Source organism: Mesoplodon bidens (genome assembly GCF_964165515.1).
Source record: "Mesoplodon bidens genome assembly, chromosome: 3".
Lineage (NCBI taxonomy): Eukaryota > Metazoa > Chordata > Mammalia > Artiodactyla > Ziphiidae > Mesoplodon > Mesoplodon bidens.
The window spans coordinates 22,172,247-22,195,215 of NC_138178.1; positions in this window are offsets into that span (position 1 = coordinate 22,172,247).

A 22,969-nucleotide genomic window follows, 5' to 3' on the forward strand; every position below is an offset into this window, starting at 1 on the left:
CTCCACACCTTTTCTCCAGCATTTATTGTTTGTAGATTTTTTGATGATGGCCATTCTGACTGGTGTGAGTTGATAACTCATTGTAGTTTTGATTTGCATTTCTCTAATGATTAATGATACCATATGACCCAGCAATCCCACTACTGGGCATATACCCTGAGAAAACCATAATTCAAAAACAGGTACCACAATGTTCACTGCAGCACTATTTACAATAGCCAGGACATGGAAGCAACCTAAGTGTCCATCAACAGATGAATGGATAAAGAAGATGTGGCACATATATACAATGGAATATTACTCAGCCATAAAAAGAAACGAAATTGAGTTATTTGTAGTGAGGTGGACGGACTTAGAGTTTGTCATACAGAGTGAAGTAAGTCAGAAAGAGAAAAACAAATACCGTGTGCTAACACATATATATGGAATCTAAAAAAAAAAAATGTTCTGAAGAACCTAGGGGCAGGACAGGAATAAAGATGCAGATGTAGAGAATGGACTTGAGGACACTGGGAGGGGGAAGGGTAAGCTGGGACGAAGTGAGAGAGTGGCATGGACATATATATACTACCAAATGTAAAATAGATAGCTAGTGGGAAGCAGCCACATAGCACAGGGAGATCAGCTTAGCTTGGTGCTTTGTGTCCACCTAGAGGTGTGGGATAGGGAGGTTGGAAGGGAGATGGAAGAGGGAGGGCATATGGGGATACATGTATATGTATAGCTGATTCACTTTGCTATAAAGCAGAAACTAACACACCGTTGTAAAGCAATTATACTCCAATAAAGATGTTAAAAAAAAAACAAAAAACAAAGATATGGGTCAACTGACCTCTAAGAAGCCCACCCTAGCTCTAAAAGAGTGGCACAAGGCCACTTTAGTTATTCCTTCTTCGTCCCTCTGAAGCCCATATGAAAATGAAATATTAAAGTATGTTCATGAACAGAAACACTGAAACAACACAACACATTGGATGCAATATTTACTTTTGCACACAGTTAGACTGGATAATCCGTAAAACCCCAAGAATTTAGCATTGATATTTCTTGTTCCAAAATCGCAACCCAAAAAGGTTTTGCTTATTTGTCAACTACTTGGATATACTTTTCCTTAGTTTCATGATAGGGTCCTCACCTGTCTAGAGTTATACTGCTGATGCTTTAGAAATTATTACACTTTTTCTTTTCTTTACTTTACTTTTAGTTTTACTTCACTTTTCTTCCCCTGGGTAGGTACTATTTTATTTTGTTTTGCTTTTTACATTGTCAAAATACATCCAATTTCTTCAATCTTTTATTGTAGTGTGCAGTTGGCTTTTTGGTTTAAGAACACTAAATATTAAGGCCAACCTATGAGTCTCTATTTTAAAAACAAATCCATCTACTTTTATGATACAAAAATAGTGATTTTTGTTTCTTAAAATGAATATGTCTTTTTCCTCTATGGATAAGAGATCACAGTCCCAGCATCCAGAAATACAAACCATTTGCAAGAACACTAATTTTTCTGAATTTTCTGAGTGTCCCTTGGTCAGGTTGGTTTTGGCTTTCTGCTAGAGATACTCACGAGTCATTTCTTGTACTTTTATGGTGTCCTACATGCATGTTTAGTTAAGAGGTAATTCCCGTATAGAGTACCAAGCACTCTTGGCAGCTGAAAATTAGGCATCTCTTCAAAAGCACACACTTTACCAATAGCACAACACTGACAGTTCAAACAGTCAATCAGGGAGTGTAATCAAGAAATCAAACAATAGCTCTTGGTGATATAAGAAAATATACTACTCAGATGACATAATAGTAAAATACTAGGTGGCTAAATCTTAGTGCATTTCTTTTTTTAGTATCAAGCATTTGTCAGTGATAGGAAAATGATAAAATATACACTCTATGGCTTGAAAAAATTAGTTTCTTTTGTCTAATATTGATTTATTAATTATAAATATAAAGCAGAAGATAATCCTGAATCACTTAGGTATGCTTATGTAATATAACATATAATTACAGTCTATGTTTTTCCTTAATTACTCTTGGTTTACTTAAAAGAAAAAAAAATAAATGTAGTAATATATATCCAGTGCTTTAGAAATGTTATAGATAGTGGAGAAGTGGCTATTGTAGTAGGGTGAATATTCTTGCCTAGAATATTCAGGCAATTAGACTTCTATGAAGCACTTAGAAAATTAGATATTATCAAAATATGACTCTCAGACTTTGAATGATATTTAATGATAACTATGTTCTCTAAAGCTGTACTCGGTGATTTTAGGCCTCTGGTAGAAACATCTGTACCACAGTGCATTAAGAATTAAAGAAATCCAGAGAGGACCTTCAAGATGGTGGAGGAGTAAGACGTGGAGATCACCTTCCTCCCCACAAATATATCAAAAATACATCTACATGTGGAACAACTCCTACAGAACACCTACTGAACATTGGCAGAAGACCTCAGACCTGCCAAAAGGCAAGAAACTCCCCACGTACCTGGGTAGGACAAAAGAAAAAAGAAAAAACAGACACAAAAGGATAGGGACCAGACCTGCACCTCAGGGAGGGAGCTGTGTAGGAGGAAAAGTTTCTACACACTAGGAAGCCCCTTCACTGGCAGAGACAGAGGGTGAGTTGGGGGAGAAGCTTCAGAACCATAGAGGAGAGTGAAGCAACATGGGTGCAGAGGGCAAAGCAGAGAGATTACCACACAGATGATCAGTGCAGACGAGCACTCACCAGTCTGAGAGGCTTGTCTGCTCACCCACTAGGGCAGGTGGGGATGGGAGCTGAGGCTTGGGCTTCAGAGGTCAGATCCCAGGGAGAGGACTAGGGTTGGCTGTGTGAACACAGCCTGAAGGGGGTTAGTGTGCCACAGTAAACCAGGAGGAAGTCTGGGGAAACGTCTGGAACTGCCTAAGAGGCAAGAGACCATTGTTTGGGGGTGCGTGAGGAGAAGGGATTCAGAGCACCGCCTAAACGAGCTCCAGAAATGGGTGCAAGCTGTGGCTATCAGCACAGACACCAGAGACAGGCATGAAACACTAAGGCTGCTGCTGCAGCAACCAAGAAGCCTGTGTGCAAGCACAGGTCACTATCCACACCTCCTCTCCTGGGAGCCTGTGCATCCCACCACTGCCACAGTCCCATGATCCAACTACTTCCCCAGAAAAACACACGGTGCACCTCAGGCTGTTGCAATGTCATGCCAGCCTCTGCCACTGCAGGCTTGCCCCGCATTCCGTAACTCACCCTCCCTCCAGCCTGAGTGAGCCAGAGCCCCCTGATCAATTGCCCTTTTAACCCCCTACTGTCTGGGTGAAGAAGAGACACCAGAGGGTGACATACACGCAGAGGCAGGGCCAAATCCAAAGCTGAACCCCAGGAGCTGTGTGAACAAAGAAGGGAAAAGGAAATTTCTCCCAGCAGCCTCAGGAGCAGCAGATTAAATCTCCACAATCAACTTGATGTACCCTGCATCTGTGGAATACCTGAATAGACAACGAATCATCGCAAAATTGAGGAGGTGGACTTAGGAAGCAACTATAGACTTGGGGTTTTCTATATGTGACTGACCAGTTTCTGATTTTTATGTTTATCTTAGTATAGTTTTTAGCTCTTGTTATCATTGGTGGATTTGTTTATTGGTTTGGTTGCTTTCTTTTTTTATTAATTACTTTTAACATTTCCTTATTTTAATAATATTTTGCTTAAGATTTTATTTTAATAACTTTATTTATTTAATAACCCCTTTTATTCTGAGCCATGTGGCTGACAGGGTCTTGGTGCTCTGGCCAGCTCTCATGCCTGAACCTCTGAGGTGGGAGAGCCAAGTTCAGGATACTGGACCAGCAGAGACCTCCCAGCCTCACATAATATCAGTCGATAAGAGCTCTCCCAGAGATCTCCATCTTATTGCCAAGACCAAACTCCACTCAATGACCAGCAACCTCCAGTGCTGGACACCCCATGCCAAACAACTAGCAAAACAGGAACAGAAACCCACCCATTGGCAGAGAGGTGCCTAAAATCATAATAAGATGACAGAGACCCCAAAACCCACCACCAGACATGGTCCTGCCCACCAGAAAGACAATATCCAGCCTCATCTACCAGAACACAGGCACCAGTCCCCTCCACTGAAACAACCTTAGCCACTGGGGGCAGACACAAAAACAATGTGAACTACGAACCTGCAGCCTACGAAAAGGAGACCCCAAATACAGTAAGTTAACCAAAATGAGAAGACAGAGAAATATGCAGCATATGAAGAAGCAAGGTAAAAACCCACCAGACCAAACAAATGAAGAGGAAACAGGCAGTCTACCTGAAAAAGAATTCAGAGTAATGATAGTAAGATGATCCAAAATCTTGGAAATAGAATGGAGAAAATACAAGAAACGTTTAACAAGGAACTAGAAGAACTAAAGAGCAAACAAACAGTGATGAATAACACAATAAATGAAATTTAAAATTCTCTAGAAGAAATCAATAGCAGAATAACTGAGGCACAAGAACGGATAAGTGACCTGGAACATAAAATAGTGGAAATAACTACCACAGAGCAGAATAAAGAAAAAAGAATGAAAAGAATTGAGAACAGTTTCAGAGGCCTCTGGGACAACATTAAATGCACCAACATTCGAATTATAGGGGTCCTAGAAGAAGAAGAGAAAAAAAATGGTCTGAGAAAACATTTGAAGAGATTATGGTTGAAAACTTCCCTACCTAATACTGGAAAGGAAATAGTCAAGTCCAGGAAGCCCAGAGAGTCCCATACAGGATAAATCCAAGGAGAACACACCAAAACACATATTAATCAAACTATCAAAAACCAAATACAAAGAAAAAATATTAAAAGCATCAAGGGAAAAACAACAAATAACATACAAGGAATCCTCATAAGGTTAACAGCTGATCTTTCAGCAGAAACTCTGCAAGCCAGAAGGGAGTGGTGGGACATATTTAAAGTGATGAAAAGGAAAAACCTACAACCAAGATTACTCTACCCAGCAAGGATCTCATTCAGGTTTGACAGAGAAATTAAAATCTTTACAGACAAGCAAAAGCTAAGAGAATTCAGCGCCGCCAAACCAGCGTTACAACAAATGCTAAAGGAATATCTCTAGGCAGAAAACAAGGGAAGGAAAAGACCTACAATAACAAACACAAAACAATTAAGAAAATGGTAATAGGTACATACATATTGATAATTACCTTAAATATAAATGGATTAAATGTTCCAACCAAAAGACATAGACTGGTTGAATGGATACAAAAACAAGACCCATATACATGCTGTCTACAAGAGACCCACTTCAGACCTAGGGACACATACAGACTGAAAGTGAGGGGATGGAAAAAGATATTCCATGTGAATGGAAATCAAAAGAAAGATGGTGTAGCAATTCTCATATGAGACAAAATAGACTTTAAAATAAAAACTCTTACAGGACACAAAGAAGGACACTACATAATGATCAAGGGATCAGCCCAAGAAGAAGACATAACAATTGTAAATATTTATGCACCCAACATAAGAACACCTCAATACATAAGGCAAATGCTAACAGCCATAAAAGGGGAAATCAACAGTAACACAATCATAGTAGGGTACTTTAACACCCCACTTTCACCAATGGATGGATCATGCAAAATGAAAATAAATGAGGAAACACAAGCTTTAAATGACACATTAAACAAGATGGACTTAATTGATATTTATAGGACATTCCATTCAAAAACAACAGAATACACTTTCTTCTCAAGTGCTCATGGAACATTCTCCAGCGTAGATCATATCTTGGGTCACAAATCAAGCCTTGGTAAACTTAAGAAAACTGAAATCGTATCAAGTATCTTTTCCGACCACAACGCTATGAGACTAGATATCAATTACAGGAAAAAATCTGTAAAAAATACAAACACATGGAGGCTAAGCAATACACTACTTAATAACCAAAAGATCACTGAAGAAATCAAAGAGGAAATCAAAAAATACCTAGAAAAAGATGACAAAGGAAACATTACGGCCCAAAACCTATGGGATACAGCAAAAGCAGTTCTAAGAGGTAAGTTTACAGCAATACAGTCCTACCTCAAGAAACAAAAAACATCTCAAATAAACAATGTAACCTTACACATAAAGCAGTTAGAGAAAGAAGAACAAAAAAAACCCCAAATTAGCACAAGGACAGAAATCATAAAGATCAGGTCAGAAATAAATGAAAAAGAAATGAAGGAACAATAGCAAAGATCAATGAAACTAAAAGCTGGTTCTTTGAGAAGATAAACAAAATTGATAAATCACTAGCCAGACTCATCAAGAAAAACAGGGAGAGGAGTCAAAGGAGAAGTAACAACTGATACTGCAGAAATACAAAGGTTCATGAAAGATTATTACAAGCAACTATATGCCAATAAAATGGACAACCTGGAAGAAATGGACAAATTCTTAGAAAAGCACAACCTTCTAAGACTGAACCAGGAACAAATAGAAAATATAAACAGACCAAACACAAGCACTGAAATTGAGACTGTGATTAAAAATTTTCCAACAAACAAAAGCCCAGGACCAAATTGCTTCAAAAGTGAATTCTATCAGACATTTAGAGAAGAGCCAGGACATGGAAGCAACCTAAGTGTCCATCAACAGATGAATGGATAAAGAAGATGTGGCACATATATACAATGGAATATTACTCAGCCATGAAAAGAAACGAAATTGAGTTATTTGTAGTGAGGTGGATGAACCTAGAGTCTCTCATACAGAGTGAAGTAAGTCAGAAAGAGAAAAAGAAATACCATATGCTAACACATATAATGGAATTTTTAAAAAGTTAGTTATGAAATACCTAGAGGAAGGACATGAATAAAGCTGCAGACATAGTGAATGGAGTTGAGGACACAGGGACGGGGAAGGATAAGCTGGGACGATGTGAGAGAGTGGCATGGACTTATATTTAAAATAGATAGCTAGTGGGAAGCAGCTGCATAGCATAGGGAGATCAGCTCAGTGCTTTGTGACCACCTAGAGAGGTGGGATAGGGAGGGTGGAGGGAGATGCAAGAGGGAGGAGATATGGGGATATATGTATATGGATAGCTGGTTCACTTTTTTATAAAGCAGAAACTAACGCACCATTGTAAAGCAATTATACTCCAATAAAGATGTTTGAAAAAAAAAGAAACAAAATTGAGTTATTTGTAGTGAGGTGCATGGACCTAGAGACTGTCATACAGAGTGAAGTAAGTCAGAAGGAGGAAAACAAATATCGTATGCTAACACATCTATAACGAACCAAAAAAAAAAAAAAATGGTTCTGAAGAATCTAGGGGCAGGACAGGAATAAAGACGCAGATGTAGAGAATGGACTTGAGGACATGGGGATGGGGACAGCTAAGCTGAGATGAAGTGAGAGAGTGGCATGGACATATATACACTACCAAATGTAAAATAGATAGCTAGTGGGAAGCAGCTGCATAGCAGAAGGAGATCAGCTTGGTGCTTTGTGTCCACCTAGAGGGGTGGGATAGGGAGGGTGGGAGGGAGACGGAAGAGGGAGGGGATAGGGGGATATATGTATATGTATAGCTGATTCACTTGGTTATACAGCAGAGACTAACACAACAATGTAAAGCAATTTTACTGCAAATAAAGATGTTAAAATAAAAAAGAAAAAGAATTAAAGAAATCCAGAGAGTTCCTTGTGCAGAACACTTTGAAAGAGACTTATACAGACAACTTCACAAATTTGCTCATCTCTTGGATCCTGGCTTTAATGATTTCTAGATGTGTGGTCTCTGTCCTTAAACTACTGTAAAGTTGTTATGTATTTATTTATTTAGGCTCAGCCAGTGCAAAATATTTCTTCCTGTCATTGCATTTACCTAATCTATCTTGATTTGCTCTTATTATTTGTTCTCAGCCACAAATTTACCTTACATTAGTTTATATTTGCTCAGTGTTCGATATACATTGCATTCTACATTTTTTACTACCCTGGTTTCAATTCCTTGAAAAGTCTCTGTGCATTAATTTTATTTGTTGATTTGATTTCATATATATGTCTTATAAAACCAATATTATAAAGTTTTCTCTTTTTAACAGAGTAGAGGAAAAGGGTGGCTTAAGAAATGAGCTAGTACAAATAATAAATATAATAACAATTCATAATATTATTATTACTTTTATTGCTGTGTTACTAGGTGATACTTGAATTGCTTTGTATAAACTATCCTATTTTTAACCCTCATAATAATAAGTACTAATCTTCTATGCATTTTATTGAGGAATAAAATATTATCTCTTGCCACATATACTGTAAAATTATGTTATACCATTTTATATTATACATATAAACAAATATATAATATATTATATATACATACTATATATATTTTTTTCTCTTGTACCCTATTAACAGCACTTCAGCCTACATCAAGCTAAAACTAGAACTAAAAAGGTAAAAAAATCTTATGTTCAGTTTTATTTAAGACTGGAAAATTTAATATATTTCTCTCAGTAAGTGATAGAAAAAATAGATAAAAATCAGTAAGGATATGGCAGATTTTAAAACTAATATGTAACAAACCTATGTAATTGATATCTATAGAGAATTCCACCCCATAAAAACACAATACAAATCTTTTCAAGGGCACAGATGATAAGTTCAGCCATAAAATAAATCTCAGTACATTTGAAATTATTGAAGTCATACACACTATCGTCTTTGATCACAATGGAAAAAATTAGAAACAATATGATAGATAGATATCAGGAAAATTTCTACATTCTTCTAAATAATCCATGGGTCAAAGAAGGACTTAAAAGGGAAATATGGAAATATTTTTAATTAAATGAAAATAAAAACAAAACCTATCAGATTTATGAGATTCAGCTGAAATCCTGATTGGAGAGGAATACTTAACTTTAAAAGCTTGTATTAGAAAAACCAGAAAGGGTAAAATCAATGAACTAATCTTCCATATTCAGAAGGTAGAAAAAGGAGAGCAGTTAAACCAAGGTAAATTTTTTAAAAAAGAAAGTGTTTAGACATCAAATACAAATGGATAAGCAATGAAGAAAGGCAGTGAAATCAAAAGCTTGTCTTTAAAACTGTCAATAAAATTAATGAATCTCTAGTTTGTCTGATCAAGAGCAAAGACGCAAATTACCAATACAAGGAATGAAAGTGGGACTCTCATTACAGAACCTACAGGCATTTGTATGATATTAAGGGAATATTATGAACAACTTGATGCCAACTGATTTACAACAAATGAAAGGGTCAAATTCTGTGAAAGACACAAACTCACTCAAGAACAAACACATCTTTGTAGTCATACATGTATGACAGAAATTATAATTAAAAATTTCCCCATAAAGAAAAGTCCAAGACCAGATGGTTTTACTGACAAATTCTATCAAATATTTAAGAAAAAAATACAACAATCCTATTTAAACTCCTTCAGAAAACAGAGGAAGAGGGAACATTTTTTTATGAGAACAGTAATGCCCTTATCATACCAGACTAGATAATATAAAAGAAAACTACAGTTCAAATATCTTTCATTAACAAAGATGTACATTTCCTTGAATAAATATGAGGAAATCAAATTCAGTCATATAAAAAAAAAGAAGATACATCATGACTAAGCGGAAGGTATGTTAGGAATGGATAGTTTGGTTTAACTTTTAAAAATCAATTAATATAATTCTTCATATTAACAAAATATTTGGGGAAAAATCATACAATCATTTCAATAGTACAAAAGATCATTTGACAAAATTCAGTATTTCTTTTTTATTGAATTATAATTGGCATACAATACTAGTTTCAAGTATTCAACACATTGATTTGATATTTTTATGCATTATGAATAATGCATATGAATAATGCACCACAATAAGTCTAGTTACTATGTCACCATACAAATTTATTATAACATATTTAATAGATTCTCTATGCTGTACATTACATCTCCATGACAATTTTATAACTGGAAGTCTGTACCTCTTAATCCTCTTCCTTTGTTTCTCCTGTCCCCAACCCTCCTCCCCTCTAGTGACCACCAGTTTGTTCTCTGTATCTACAAATCTGTTTCTGTTCTGTTTGGTTTGTTTTTTTGTTTCGTTTTTTAGATTTCACATATAACTGAATTCATGTAGTATTTGTCTGACTTATTTCTCTTAGCATAATAAATAACCTTTGGATCCATCCATGTTGCAGCAAATGGCAAGATTTCATTTTTTTATGGATTAGTATTCCATTGTATATATGTGTGTGTGTGTGTGTGTGTATGTGTATACAAAAAAAAGTTCTATATGAATGCACTTTCCTTATTCCTGCACATTTCTGAGAGAACAAGACTCTGTTAACTTGACTATAATAAATTCAACACATCAAATATTTCTACAAAAATGTTTTCTCTGATCATATCTGTTTAACAGATTGAATCATGAGATTATATGGAAATTGAAAATAATTGTCTTCTGGTGGCTGTGGGAGTGAGTTATAAGGAGAACTATATGAAGGAATATTTGGTTTTGTGATAGTAGTTCTTGGAATTTTTGGATAATTTGTTGAAAAATATGATGAACAATTTTAAATGTAATTCCAGGGATGTATGGATTCTCTGGAATCCATTCATGGATCCCATTTCAGTTAAGAATATTTGCTATAGTTTAATTCTGCGTTCTATTTTTTGTCATGCTATTCAATCATACCAATAATTATGCTTCACTGCTCTTACTGGTATTAGAATTTTAATATTTTTAAAATACAGGTAAAATCCATGCTAAATTAATATTTATTCAAAAAGTCAATAAGCTAAAACTCATTCAAATTAATAAGCCACTCAATAAGCATAGCCTCATGCAATAGATCCAAGAATCACCAGGAAGATTAAGCAACCTGAATTGTGGGGTGATATCAGGGAAATACCTCATTTTAGTCTTCATAAGTTGTTACATAAAGGCAAGGCTGGGATGATATAAAATCTTGTTTCATTAAGAAATGTATTTATGACAATAATGTCTCATTGGAACCGAATTACTTGAATTCCGTGGGGATTTTTTTGATACACGGATTTTACTATTGCTATCAAGATGGAGTTTAAATCCATTCATTTTATTGAGAATCTGCCATGCAGTCGATGCTGTGTTTAAACTGTGAATATCAAGATCAGTGAAACAAAATTAAAGTCCCTGCTCTCAAAAAAGTTTGCAGTAACAGGAGCAAAATATACCCTGTGCTGAAGAAGAAATTATGCAGCATTAGTGGAAGACAACTGTGGAGATTTGGGGATAGATTTTTTTCAGGAAGGAATACCCAAAGTGTGCTATGGAGAAAGAGTAGATTGTCTGTTCCTTGAAGAAAATTTGGCTAAGGACATCTGAGACTAAAGTAACACATTTGCTGAAAAACAACTGGTAACTGAGTTCCCACCCATCCTTTTAACTGGAAACTGGCACAAAGAAGTTACTGTAATGTCATTATACAGCTTATTGCCATGAATTAATTAATTTGCATTATACAGCCTCCTATGTAACAAAGAAAGCTTGTTGTTCTTAAAGTACATGATGATTAAGTGTAGGCGTTCTGCTCTGGAAGAGAAGCGTTACAAAAGGCCTGAGATGTATAAATTGTTTTATTGTTCCAGTGGGAGTCATTATATAAAGAAAAGATTGAATCCTTAATGAAAGGCAGAAAAGAGTTACAAATCTTTTTGTTTTCTTTTTTTCCCCCTTTCTGTAATACCTATTCCCCCTGTAAGGAGAGACCCAAATCAAGTCCTGGTGCATGCAGATATTCTTGAAGCAATTAGGTAATTGACAATAAATCCATGTGACATTCTCGCAGTAGGCTGGTCTGTTGATAAAGACCATCATTCAAGATGCGAACTGCAATGTTACCTGAAGATACCTTTGTGAATAGTTTAAAGACAGCAAACAATAGATTGCAACAAATAAAACCTTGATGTTTCTAAGCCATGAATCAAGGGCTTTGTGTCCTACAGAGACAGCAATGACCTTCACCTTCTAAATGTTTGGCACAAAAAATAAGTCTAAGGAGCATGACTGATGTGGGTCACACAGGATGCTTATAAAATTAAACTATATTCTCTGCCAAATCCCAAAGAAGCACTTTTTAGTGGATTATCGGATCTAAGAAAATCAATGCTTCTGCATCTGAGTTGAGCATTTAAAATGTTTGCACACATCGAGAGTTATACTTCATACAGTCTCTTCCTTTTATTAAAGAAGGAGGGGAAAATTAAATTGGGGTCAGCTAACCACTGGAAACATTTATATTTTCACTTAGTGAAATACTTGAAGTTGTGTTTCAAGTGGTTGTTCGAAATAAAAATGAAAGCTGTGACAACGTGGAAATGTCTAAAATTAAAATGAGTAACTATCAAGCAGCCTTCTCATTTGTAGAACTGCTTATGCCTTGTTTTAATGAGAAGTGATGAGACAAAATCAAGCACAGGGAAATCTAGGCAGAATCTTAGGAACAATTATAGTAGTGAGATCTGTTACAAAGTGGATGAGTCTCCATGGGGAGCCTCTCCACCTGAGTTATTTAAATCCAAATTGGACAGAGCACACCAAAGTACATGCCATAGATACAATTCTGTACTACCACTAGACAAATTAGATAACCTAGTAGTTTTGGGGTTTTGTTTGTTTTTAAAATATATGAGTTTTGATCACCAAAATTTCTTTACGTTTGTAGGATATGTATAATTCCCAAATATGAATTATATGGAGGTGATAAGAACCTTCTCTTTAGGGTACAATAGAGCTTGAGTTAACTGGCCTATTATTGGCCATATATTATGTCATGTGTTTCCCTAATAAACAGATGAATAAATATATTATAGTGATAGAACTATTATTGCAGTATTTCAGATGAGGATGCCTATTATCAGAGAGTTTAAGGCACATGCATAGCCTAGTAACCAAATGAAGAAACATGATGATGAAGAAATTAATAAATGAGTTCAAACGGGTATTGGATTAAAGTCGCTCTGACACCAATATCATGCTCTTCCCATTGCAGGATATCATCAACAATCAGTGTAACTGCATTGTGAGTACAAGAATCCCCCTGCTTTCCAAAAGTTTGAATTAACTGAAAGAATTTTGAAGAGGATTTTGGCTTTAAGGAAAAACAAAAAAGCTGTTATCATACTAATGTTGGCCTTTCGTAAAAGCAAAGTGGTGTAACGTTAACTTTCAGAAAAGGGTGATACTCTGCTTTACCCCATTTCAGCTTATGAAACTTTTCATAGGAACACTCCACTTTCATAAAGGGTGGGGGGAACCTCTGTTTTCAAATATTGTGAAACATGAATTGATAAGAAGCAACCCTATGGATGACTACCAAATATCACAAGCTGACCAGTGTATTGTGTTCCATAAGTTCCCAAATCACATTTAACTGGTATCAATTTGTCTGTGATGATAACTGATTACAGGATGAGTCTTCCTCATGAGATAAGATAACCATAGAAAAGTAGGAAAAATTAAAGCATTCACAGGTTAATGGAAAATCAATATTGCTGTCATATTTTCTCTCATTCAAATACTTTAGACTAATAAACCATCATTCCTAGCCTTTGTAGAGTAGCCATGGTTGCCTCACTATGAGAGGAGGGAAAAGCAAATAGTAATGTAAGAATTCTTACACATATTTGCAGCCAAGATTCATGAGTTTGAACTTACACCTCACACATTATATTAGGAACAAAATGAGATATAAGTAGAAAACAGTGATGTTTTTTAAAAAATTAAAAGTGAATTTTCTGACAATAATTTTGATAATGCAGTTAAAATGGAAAGGATCAGAAGACAGGTCCTTCTGACATGAATTAGTAAATCATGAAATAATTAAATCAAGCAATATCAAAAAAAAAAGTTTTATCCTCCTGCTTGAAATAAGTAGAAAGCTAAAAAGAAAAATAGAAGAAGATGGCGGAAGAGTAAGACGCGGAGATCACCTTCTTCTGCACGGATACACCAGAAATACAGCTACACGTGGAACAACTCCTACAGAACACCTACTGAACGCTGGCAGAAGACCCCAGACCTCGCAAAAGGCAAGAAACTCCCCACATACCTGGGTAGGGCAAAGCGGAGAGATTCCCGCACAGAGGATCAGTGCCGAGCGGCACTCACCAGCCCGAGAGGCTTGTCTGCTCGCCCGCCGGGGCGGGCGGCGCTGGAAGCTGAGGCTCGGGCTTTGGTCAGTGCGCAGGGAGAGGACTGGGGCTGGCGGCGAGAACTCAGCCTGAAGGGGGCTAATGTGCCACGGCTAGCCGGGAGGGAGTCCGGGAAAACTCTGGAGCTGCCGAAGAGGCAAGAGACTTTTTCTTCCCTCTTGGTTTCCTGGTGCGCGAGGAGAGGGGATTAAGAGCGCTGCTTAAAGGGGCTCCACAGACGGGCGCGAGTCGCGACTGAAAGCGCGGAGCCCAGTGACGGGTGTGGGACGCTGTGGCTGCTGCTGCCGCCGCCAAGAAGCCTGTGTGCGAGCGCAGGTCACTGCCCACACCGCCCTTCCGGGAGCCTGTGCAGCCCGCCACTGCCGGAGTCCCGGGATCCAGGGGCGGCTTCCCTAGGAGAACGCACGGCGCGCCTCAGGCTGGTGCAACGTCACGCCGACCTCTGCCGCTGCAGGCTCGCTCCGCACTCCGTGCCCCTCCCTCCCGCCCGGCCTGAGTGAGCCAGAGGCGCTGAAGAGGCTGCTCCTTTAACCCTGTCCTGTCTGAGCGAAGAACAGACGCCCTCCGGCGACCTACACGCAGAGGCGGGGCCAAATCCAAAGCTGAGACCCAGGAGCTGTGAGAACAAAGAAGAGAAAGGGAAACCTCTCCCAGCAGCCTCAGAAGCAGCGGATTAAAGCTCCACAATCAACTTGATGTACCCTGCATCTGTGGAATACATGAATGGACAACAAATCATCCCAAATTGAGGAGCCAGGAGTCAGTGCTGTGCCTCTGAGGTGGGAGAGCCAACTTCAGGACACCGGTCCACAAGAGACCTCCCAGCTCCACATAATATCAAACGGCGAAAATCTTCCAGAGATCTCCATCTCAACAGCAGCACCCAGCTTCACTCAACGACCAGCAAGCTACAGTGCTGGACACCCTATGCCAAACAACTAGCAAGACAGGAACACAAGGCCACCCATTAGCAGAGAGGTGGCCTAAAATCATAAAAAGTCCGCAGACACCCCAAAACACCCCACCAGACGTGGACCTGCCCACCAGAAAGACAAGATCCAGCCTCATCCACCAGAACACAGGCACTAGTCCCCTCCACCAGGAAGCCTACACAACCCACTAAACCAACCTTAGCCACTGGGGACAGACACCAAAAACAACATGAACTACGAATCTGCAGCCTGCAAAAAGGAGACCCCAAACACAGTAACATAAGCAAAATGAGAAGACAGAAAAACACACAGCAGGAGAAGGAGCAAGATAAAAACCCACCAGACCTAACAAATGAAGAGGTAATAGGCAGTCTACCTGAAAAAGAATTCAGAATAATGATGGTAAAGATGATCCAAGATTCTATTTCCAAGATCCAAAATCTCGGAAATAGAATAGACAAAATGCAAGAAACAGTTAACAAGGACCTGGAAGAACTAAAGATGAAACAAGCATTGATTAAAAACACAATAAATGAAATGAAAAATACTCTAGATGGGATCAATAGCAGAATAACTGAGGCAGAAGAACGGATAAGTGAGGTGGAAGATAAAATAGTGGAAATAACTGATGCAGAGCAAAATAAAGAAAAAAGAATGAAAAGGACAGAGGACAGTCTCAGAGACCTCTGGGACAACATTGAAAGCACCAACATTCGAATCATAGGGGTTCCAGAAGAAGAAGAGAAAAAGAAAGGGACTGAGAAAATATTTGAAGAGATTATAGTTGAAAACTTCCCTAATATGGGAAAGGAAATAGTTAATCAAGTCCAAGAGGCACAGAGAGTCCCATACAGAATAAATCCAAGGAGAAATACGCCAAGACACATATTAATCAAACTGTCAAAAATTAAACACAGGGCCTCCCTGGTGGCGCAGTGGTTGAGAGTCCGCCTGCCGATGCAGGGGATACGGGTTCGTGCCCCGGTCTGGGAGGATCCCATATGCCGCGGAGCGGCTGGGCCCGTGAGCCATGGCCTCTGGGCCTGCGCGTCCGGAGCCTGTGCTCCGCAACGGGAGAGGCCACAACAGTGAGAGGCCCGCATACCGCAAAAAGAAAAAAAAAAAAAAATTAAACACAAAGAAATCATATTAAAAGCAGCAAGGGAAAAACAACAAATAACACACAAGGGAATCCCCATCAGGATAACAGCTGATCTCTCAGCAGAAACTCTACAAGCCAGAAGGGAGTGGCAGGACATAATTAAAGTGATGAAGGAGAAAAACCTGCAACCAAGATTACTCTACCCAGCAAGGATCTCATTCAGATTTGATGGAGAAATTAAAACGTTTAGAGACAAGCAAAAGCTGAGAGAGTTCAGCACCACCAAACCAGCTTTACAACAAATGCTAAAGGAACTTCTCTAGGCAAGAAACACAACAGAAGGAAAAGACCTACAATAACAAACCCAAAACAATTAAGAAAGTGGGAATAGGAACATACATATTGATAATTACCTTAAATGTAAATGGACTAAATGCTCCCACCAAAAGACACAGATTGGCTGAATGGATACAAAAACAAGACCCATATATATGCTGTCTACAAGAGACCCACTTCAGACCTAGAGACACATACAGACTGAAAGTAAGGGGATTGAAAAAGATATTCCATGCAAATGGAAACCAAAAGAAAGCTGGAGTAGCAATTCTCATATCAGACAAAATAGACTTTAAAATAAAGACTACTAGAAGAGACAAAGAAGGACACTACATAATGATCAAGGGATCGATCCAAGAAGAAGATATAACAATTGTAAATATTTATGCACCCAACATAGGAGCACCTCAATACATAAGGCAAATACTAACAGCCATAAAAGGGGAAATCGACAGTAACACAATCATAGTAGGGGACTTTAACACCCCACTTTCACCAATGGACAGATCATCCAAAATGAAAATAAATAAGGAAACACAAGCTTTAAATGATACATTAAACAAGATGGATTTAATTGATATTTATAGGACATTCCATCCAAAAACAACAGAATACACATTTTTCTCAAGTGCTCATGGAACATTCTCCAGGATAGATCATATCTTGGGTCACAAATCAAGCCTTGGTAGATTTAAGAAAATTGAAATTGTATCAGGTATCTTTTCCGACCACAATGCTATGAGACTAGATATCAATTACAGGAAAAGAGCTGTAAAAAATACAAACACATGGAGGCTAAACAATACACTACTTAATAACAAAGTGATCACTGAAGAAATCAAAGAGGAAATTAAAAAATACATAGAAACAAATGACAATGGAGACACGACAACCCAAAACCTATGGGATGCAGCAAAAGCAGTTCTAAGAGGGAAGTTTATAGCAATACAATCCCACCTTAAGAAACAGGAAACATTTCGGGTAAACAACCTGACCATGCACCTAAAGCAATTAGAGAAAGAAGAACAAAAACATCCCAAAGCTAGCAGAAGGAAAGAAGTCATAAAGATCAGATCAGAAATAAATGAAAAAGAAATGAAGGAAACGATAGCAAAGATCAACCAAACTAAAAGCTGGTTCTTTGAGAAGATAAACAAAATTGACAAACCATTAGCCAGACTCATCAAGAAAAGAAGGGAGAAGACTCAAATCAATAGAATTAGAAATGAAAAAGGAGAAGTAACAACTGACACTGCAGAAATACAAAAGATCATGAGAGATTACTATAAGCAACTCTATGCCAATAAAATGGACAACCTGGAAGAAATGGACAAATTCTTAGAAATGCACAACCTGCCAAGACTGACTCAGGAAGAAATAGAAAATATGAATAGACCAATCACAGGCACTGAAATTGAAACTGTGATTAAAAATCTTCCATCAAACAAAAGCCCAGGACCAGATGACTTCACAGGTGAATTCTATCAAACATTTAGAGAAGAACTAACACCTATCCTTCTCAAACTCTTCCAAAATATAGCAGAGGGAGGAACACTCCCAAACTCATTCTACGAGGCCGACATCACCTTGATACCAAAACCAGGCAAGGATGTCACAAAGAAAGAAAACTACAGGCCAATATCACTGATGAACATAGATGCAAAAATCCTCAACAAAATACTAGCAAAGAGAATCCAACAGCACATTAAAAGGATCATACACCATTATCAAGTGGGGTTTATTCCAGGAATGCAAGGATTCTTCAATATACGCAAATCAATCAATGTGATACACCATATTAACAAGTTGAAGGAGAAAAACCATATGATCATCTCAATAGATGCAGAGAAAGCTTTCGGCAAAATTCAACACCCGTTTATGATAAAAACACTGCAGAAAGTAGGCATAGAGGGAACTTTCCTCAACATAATAAAGGCCATATATGACAAACCCACAGCCAACATTGTCCTCAATGGTGAAAAACTGAAACCATTTCCACTAAGATCAGGAACAAGACAAGGCTGCCCACTCTCACCACTCTTATTCAACCTAGTTTTGGAAGTTTTAGCCACAGCAATCAGAGAAGAAAAGGAAATAAAAGAATCCAAATTGGAAAAGAAGAAGTAAAGCTGTCACTGTTTGCAGATGACATGATACTATACATAGAGAATCCTAAAGATGCTACCGAAAAACTACTAGAGCTAATCAATGAATTTGGTAAAGTAGCAGGATACAAAATTAATGTACAGAAATCTCTGGCATTCCTGTACACTAATGATGAAAAATCTGAAAATGAAATCAAGAAAACACTCCCATTTACCATTGCAACAAAAAGAATAAAATATCTAGGAATAAACCTACCTAAGGAGACAAAAGACCTGTATGCAGAAAATTATAAGACACTGATGAAAGAACTTAAAGATGATACAAATAGATGGAGAGATATACCATGTTCTTGGATTGGAAGAATCAACATTGTGTAAATGACTCTACTACCCAAAGCAATCTACAGATTCAATGCAATCCCTATCAAACTACCACTGGCATTTTTCACAGAAGTAGAACAAAAAATTTCACAATTTATATGGAAACACAAAAGACCCCGAATAGCCAAAGCAATCTTGAGAACGAAAAATGGAGCTGGAGGAGTCAGGCTCCCTGACCTCAGACTATACTACAAAGCTACAGTAATCAAGACAGTATGGTACTGGCACAAAAACAGAAAGATAGATCAATGGAACAGGATAGAAAGCCCAGAGATAAACCCACGCACATATGGTCACCTTATCTTTGATAAAGGAAGCAGGAATGTACAGTGGAGAAAGGACAGTCTCTTCAATAAGTGGTGCTGGGAAAACTGGATAGGGACATGTAAAAGTATGAGATTAGATCACTCCCTGACACCATACACAAAAATAAGCTCAAAATGGATTAAAGACCTACATGTAAGGCCAGACACTATCAAACTCTTAGAGGAAAACATAGGCAGAATACTCTATGACATAAATCACAGCAAGATCCTTTTTGACCCACCTCCTAGAGAAATGGAAATAAAGACAAAAATAAACACATGGGACCTAATGAAACTTAAAAGCTTTTGCACAGCAAAGGAAACCATAAACAAGACCAAAAGACAACCCTCAGAATGGGAGAAAATATTTGCCAATGAAGCAACTGACAAAGGATTCATCTCCAAAATTTATAAGCAGCTCATGCAGCTCAATAACAAAAAAACAAACAACCCAATCCAAAAATGGGCAGAAGACCTAAATAGACATTTCTCCACAGAAGATATACAGACTGCCAACAAACACATGAAAGGATGCTCAACATCTTTACTCATTAGAGAAATGCAAATCAAAACTACAATGAGATATCATCTCACACCAGTCAGAATGGCCATCATCAAAAAATCTAGAAACAATAAATGCTGGAGAGGGTGTGGAAAAAAGGGAACACTCTTGCACTGCTGGTGGGAATGTGAATTGGTACAGCCGCTATGGAGAACAGTATGGAGGTTTCTCAAAAAACTAAAAATAGAACTACCATATGACCCAGCAACCCCACTACTGGGCATATACCCTGAGAAAACCATAATTCAAAAAGAGACATGTACCAAAATGTTCATAGCAGCCCTATTTACAATAGCCCGGAGATGGAAACAACCTACGTGTCCATCATCGGATGAATGGGTAAAGAAGATGTGGCACATATATACAATGGAATATTACTCAGCCATAAAAAGAAATGAAATTGAGCTATTTGTAATGAGGTGGATGGACCTAGAGTCTGTCATACAGAGTGAAGTAAGTCAGAAAGAGAAAGACAAATACTGTATGCTGACACATATATATGGAATTTAAGAAAAAAAAAGTCATGAAGAACATAGGGGCAAGACAGGAATAAAGACACAGACCTACTAGAGAATGGACTTGAGGATATGGGGAGGGGGAAGGGTAAGCTGTGACAAAGCAAAAGAGAAGCATGGACATATATACAGTACCAAACGTAAGGTAGATAGCTAGTGGGAAGCAGCCGCATAGCACAGGGAGATCAGCTCGGTGCTTTGTGACCGCCTGGAGGGGTGGGATAGGGAGGGTGGGAGGGAGATGCAAAAGGGAGGGGATATGGGAACATATGTATATGTATAACTGATTAAATTTGGTATAAAGCAAAAAATAAAAACAAATATTGTTAAAAAAAATAGAAAACAACTATTTTCAGACATTGGATAGAAGGCTGCACAGGATTGTTATTCTTTACAAAAGGAAAATAAATAAAGTAAGCCCCAGTATAAGGCTTTCTACCTGGGCAGATTCTGGTACTGCAGTACAAGGAGAACTCAAACAGATCCTAGCAGTCTGGCCATGTTGAAGAGATAGATCAGATGTCAGGGATACCAAAGGGACTAGAATAAACTGAGCAGAATATTGGTAAGGAGCAAGTTCTACAGAGATGGTGTTCCAAAATTCTTTATTGCATTTTCTTGATTATTTGTAGACTGTCAATCTTCACATAGAGATTTCTGGATATTTTTCTTTCAGTGCTTTAAAAATGTTATTCCATTGTCTCCTAACTTGCATAGTTTTTGATGATAAGTCTGTTATAGTTTTTCTTCATTCCTATGTATATAATGTGTGTTTCTTTTCAGAGGGGGAGGGTCTGGCTACCTTTATGATTATTTTTATTTTTAATATTCAGCAGTTTAAATATGATGTGTTGAGATGTTTTTGTGTGTTTTGTGTTTATTTATCTTGCCTAATGTTCTTTGAGCTTTGTAAATATGTGGTTTACTATCTTTCCTTAATTTGGGGAAATTATTGGACAGTATCTTTTCAAATATCTTTTGCTCCATTCTCCCTCCTTCTTCTGGGATTTTAAATATGCACATGTTAGACATTTCAGTATTCTTCATCTTTCGTTTTTACTCTATTTTTTAAAATTTCCCTTTATTCTCTTTGCTTTTTGGCTTTGATAATTTTTATAACCGAACTTTAATTTACTAATTCTTCTCAGCTGTGCTGGATCTACTAATGAGCCTGTCAATCACATATTTTACCTAGTTACTATGTCTTTCATCTTAGCATTTTCATTTGATCCTTTCATGTTTCTATCTCCGAAAGAATTCTCTGTGCATCTGTATTATCTTTTTAAACAAGAACCTCCCTCTCTCATTTAATCATAGCTATTTTTAAAATTTCTATGTGATAATTTCAACATACAAGTCACCTCCAAGCTAGGTCCATTGATTTCTTTGTTTCTTGATCACATTTTTTTCTTGCTTTATTTTGGCTCTGATGAATTCTTGTTGAATCTGGACGTACTGTATATGATATTAGACACTGAGTTAAATAGTCTGTTTCTGGGATTAAGCATGCCTTGATTTTTGCTAGGACTTTAGTTGCTCTTAATCAGTTTAACCAGATGTTGAGCTGGACTTGGGTTTTGTTGTTGCTGTAGTTACCTTCATTAGATCACAGGTTTCCCATTCCTCCAGTGCCATCCTGTGATTAGGGTGGGACTCCTCTGCCAGAAGGTTTTTCTTAATATCTGTTTCATTCTCACCTTAGGTCTTCCCTTTGTGTCTGAATAGCAAAGAAGGTCTCTATCCATCTTCTTGTCTCTCTCCCTGCAGTAGACTAATGGTGTTATTCAGTGCTTGGCTTGATAATCTGATGGTGAAGGTAAGGGTAGCCTTCTCTTTTTTTCTGGTTCTATCACAGTCGTCAGTTAGCGATGTGTCCCTGGGTCTTGTGAGTGGAGAATTCTCACTGATCCTATCCCTCCCTCAATGGTAGGAAATTTTTAATGATCTGGGCTTATGATGTTTTTCTTCCTCTCTTCCATTGTTAGGGTTTTGTTGTTTTGGTTTATTTGTTTTTTTTTGTTTTTTTTTTTTTTGCAGTACGCGGGCCTCTCACTGTTGTGGCCTCTCCCGTTGCGGAGCACAGGCTCCGGACGTGCAGGTTCAGCAGCCATGGCTCACGGGCCCAGCCGCTCCACGGCATGTGGGATCTTCCCGGACCAGGGCACGAACCCGTGTCCCCTGCATCGGCAGGTGGACTCTCAACCACTGCGCCACCATGGAAGCCCGGTTTATTTGTTTTTAATTTGCTTTCCCTTTGTACAAAGGATTGCTGCTCTTTTCTCAGTGACCTAAATCTTTTGTTCTGCAAGAAAAATAGAGGCTATGGACGTGAGAAGGGCTTTGCACTTTTCTTGCAGTTGTTGCTATTTGCCTCCTGTAGGCTTGCCAGCACCATCCCATTCTTTCTCACGAATGTCTGGTAAGGTCTGTGGAGAAGAATCTGTGAGTTCAAATTCCCCCAATGTCTGTGGCTTCAATGACTTCCATACCGAAGCTGACCTAGTCTCAGACTTTA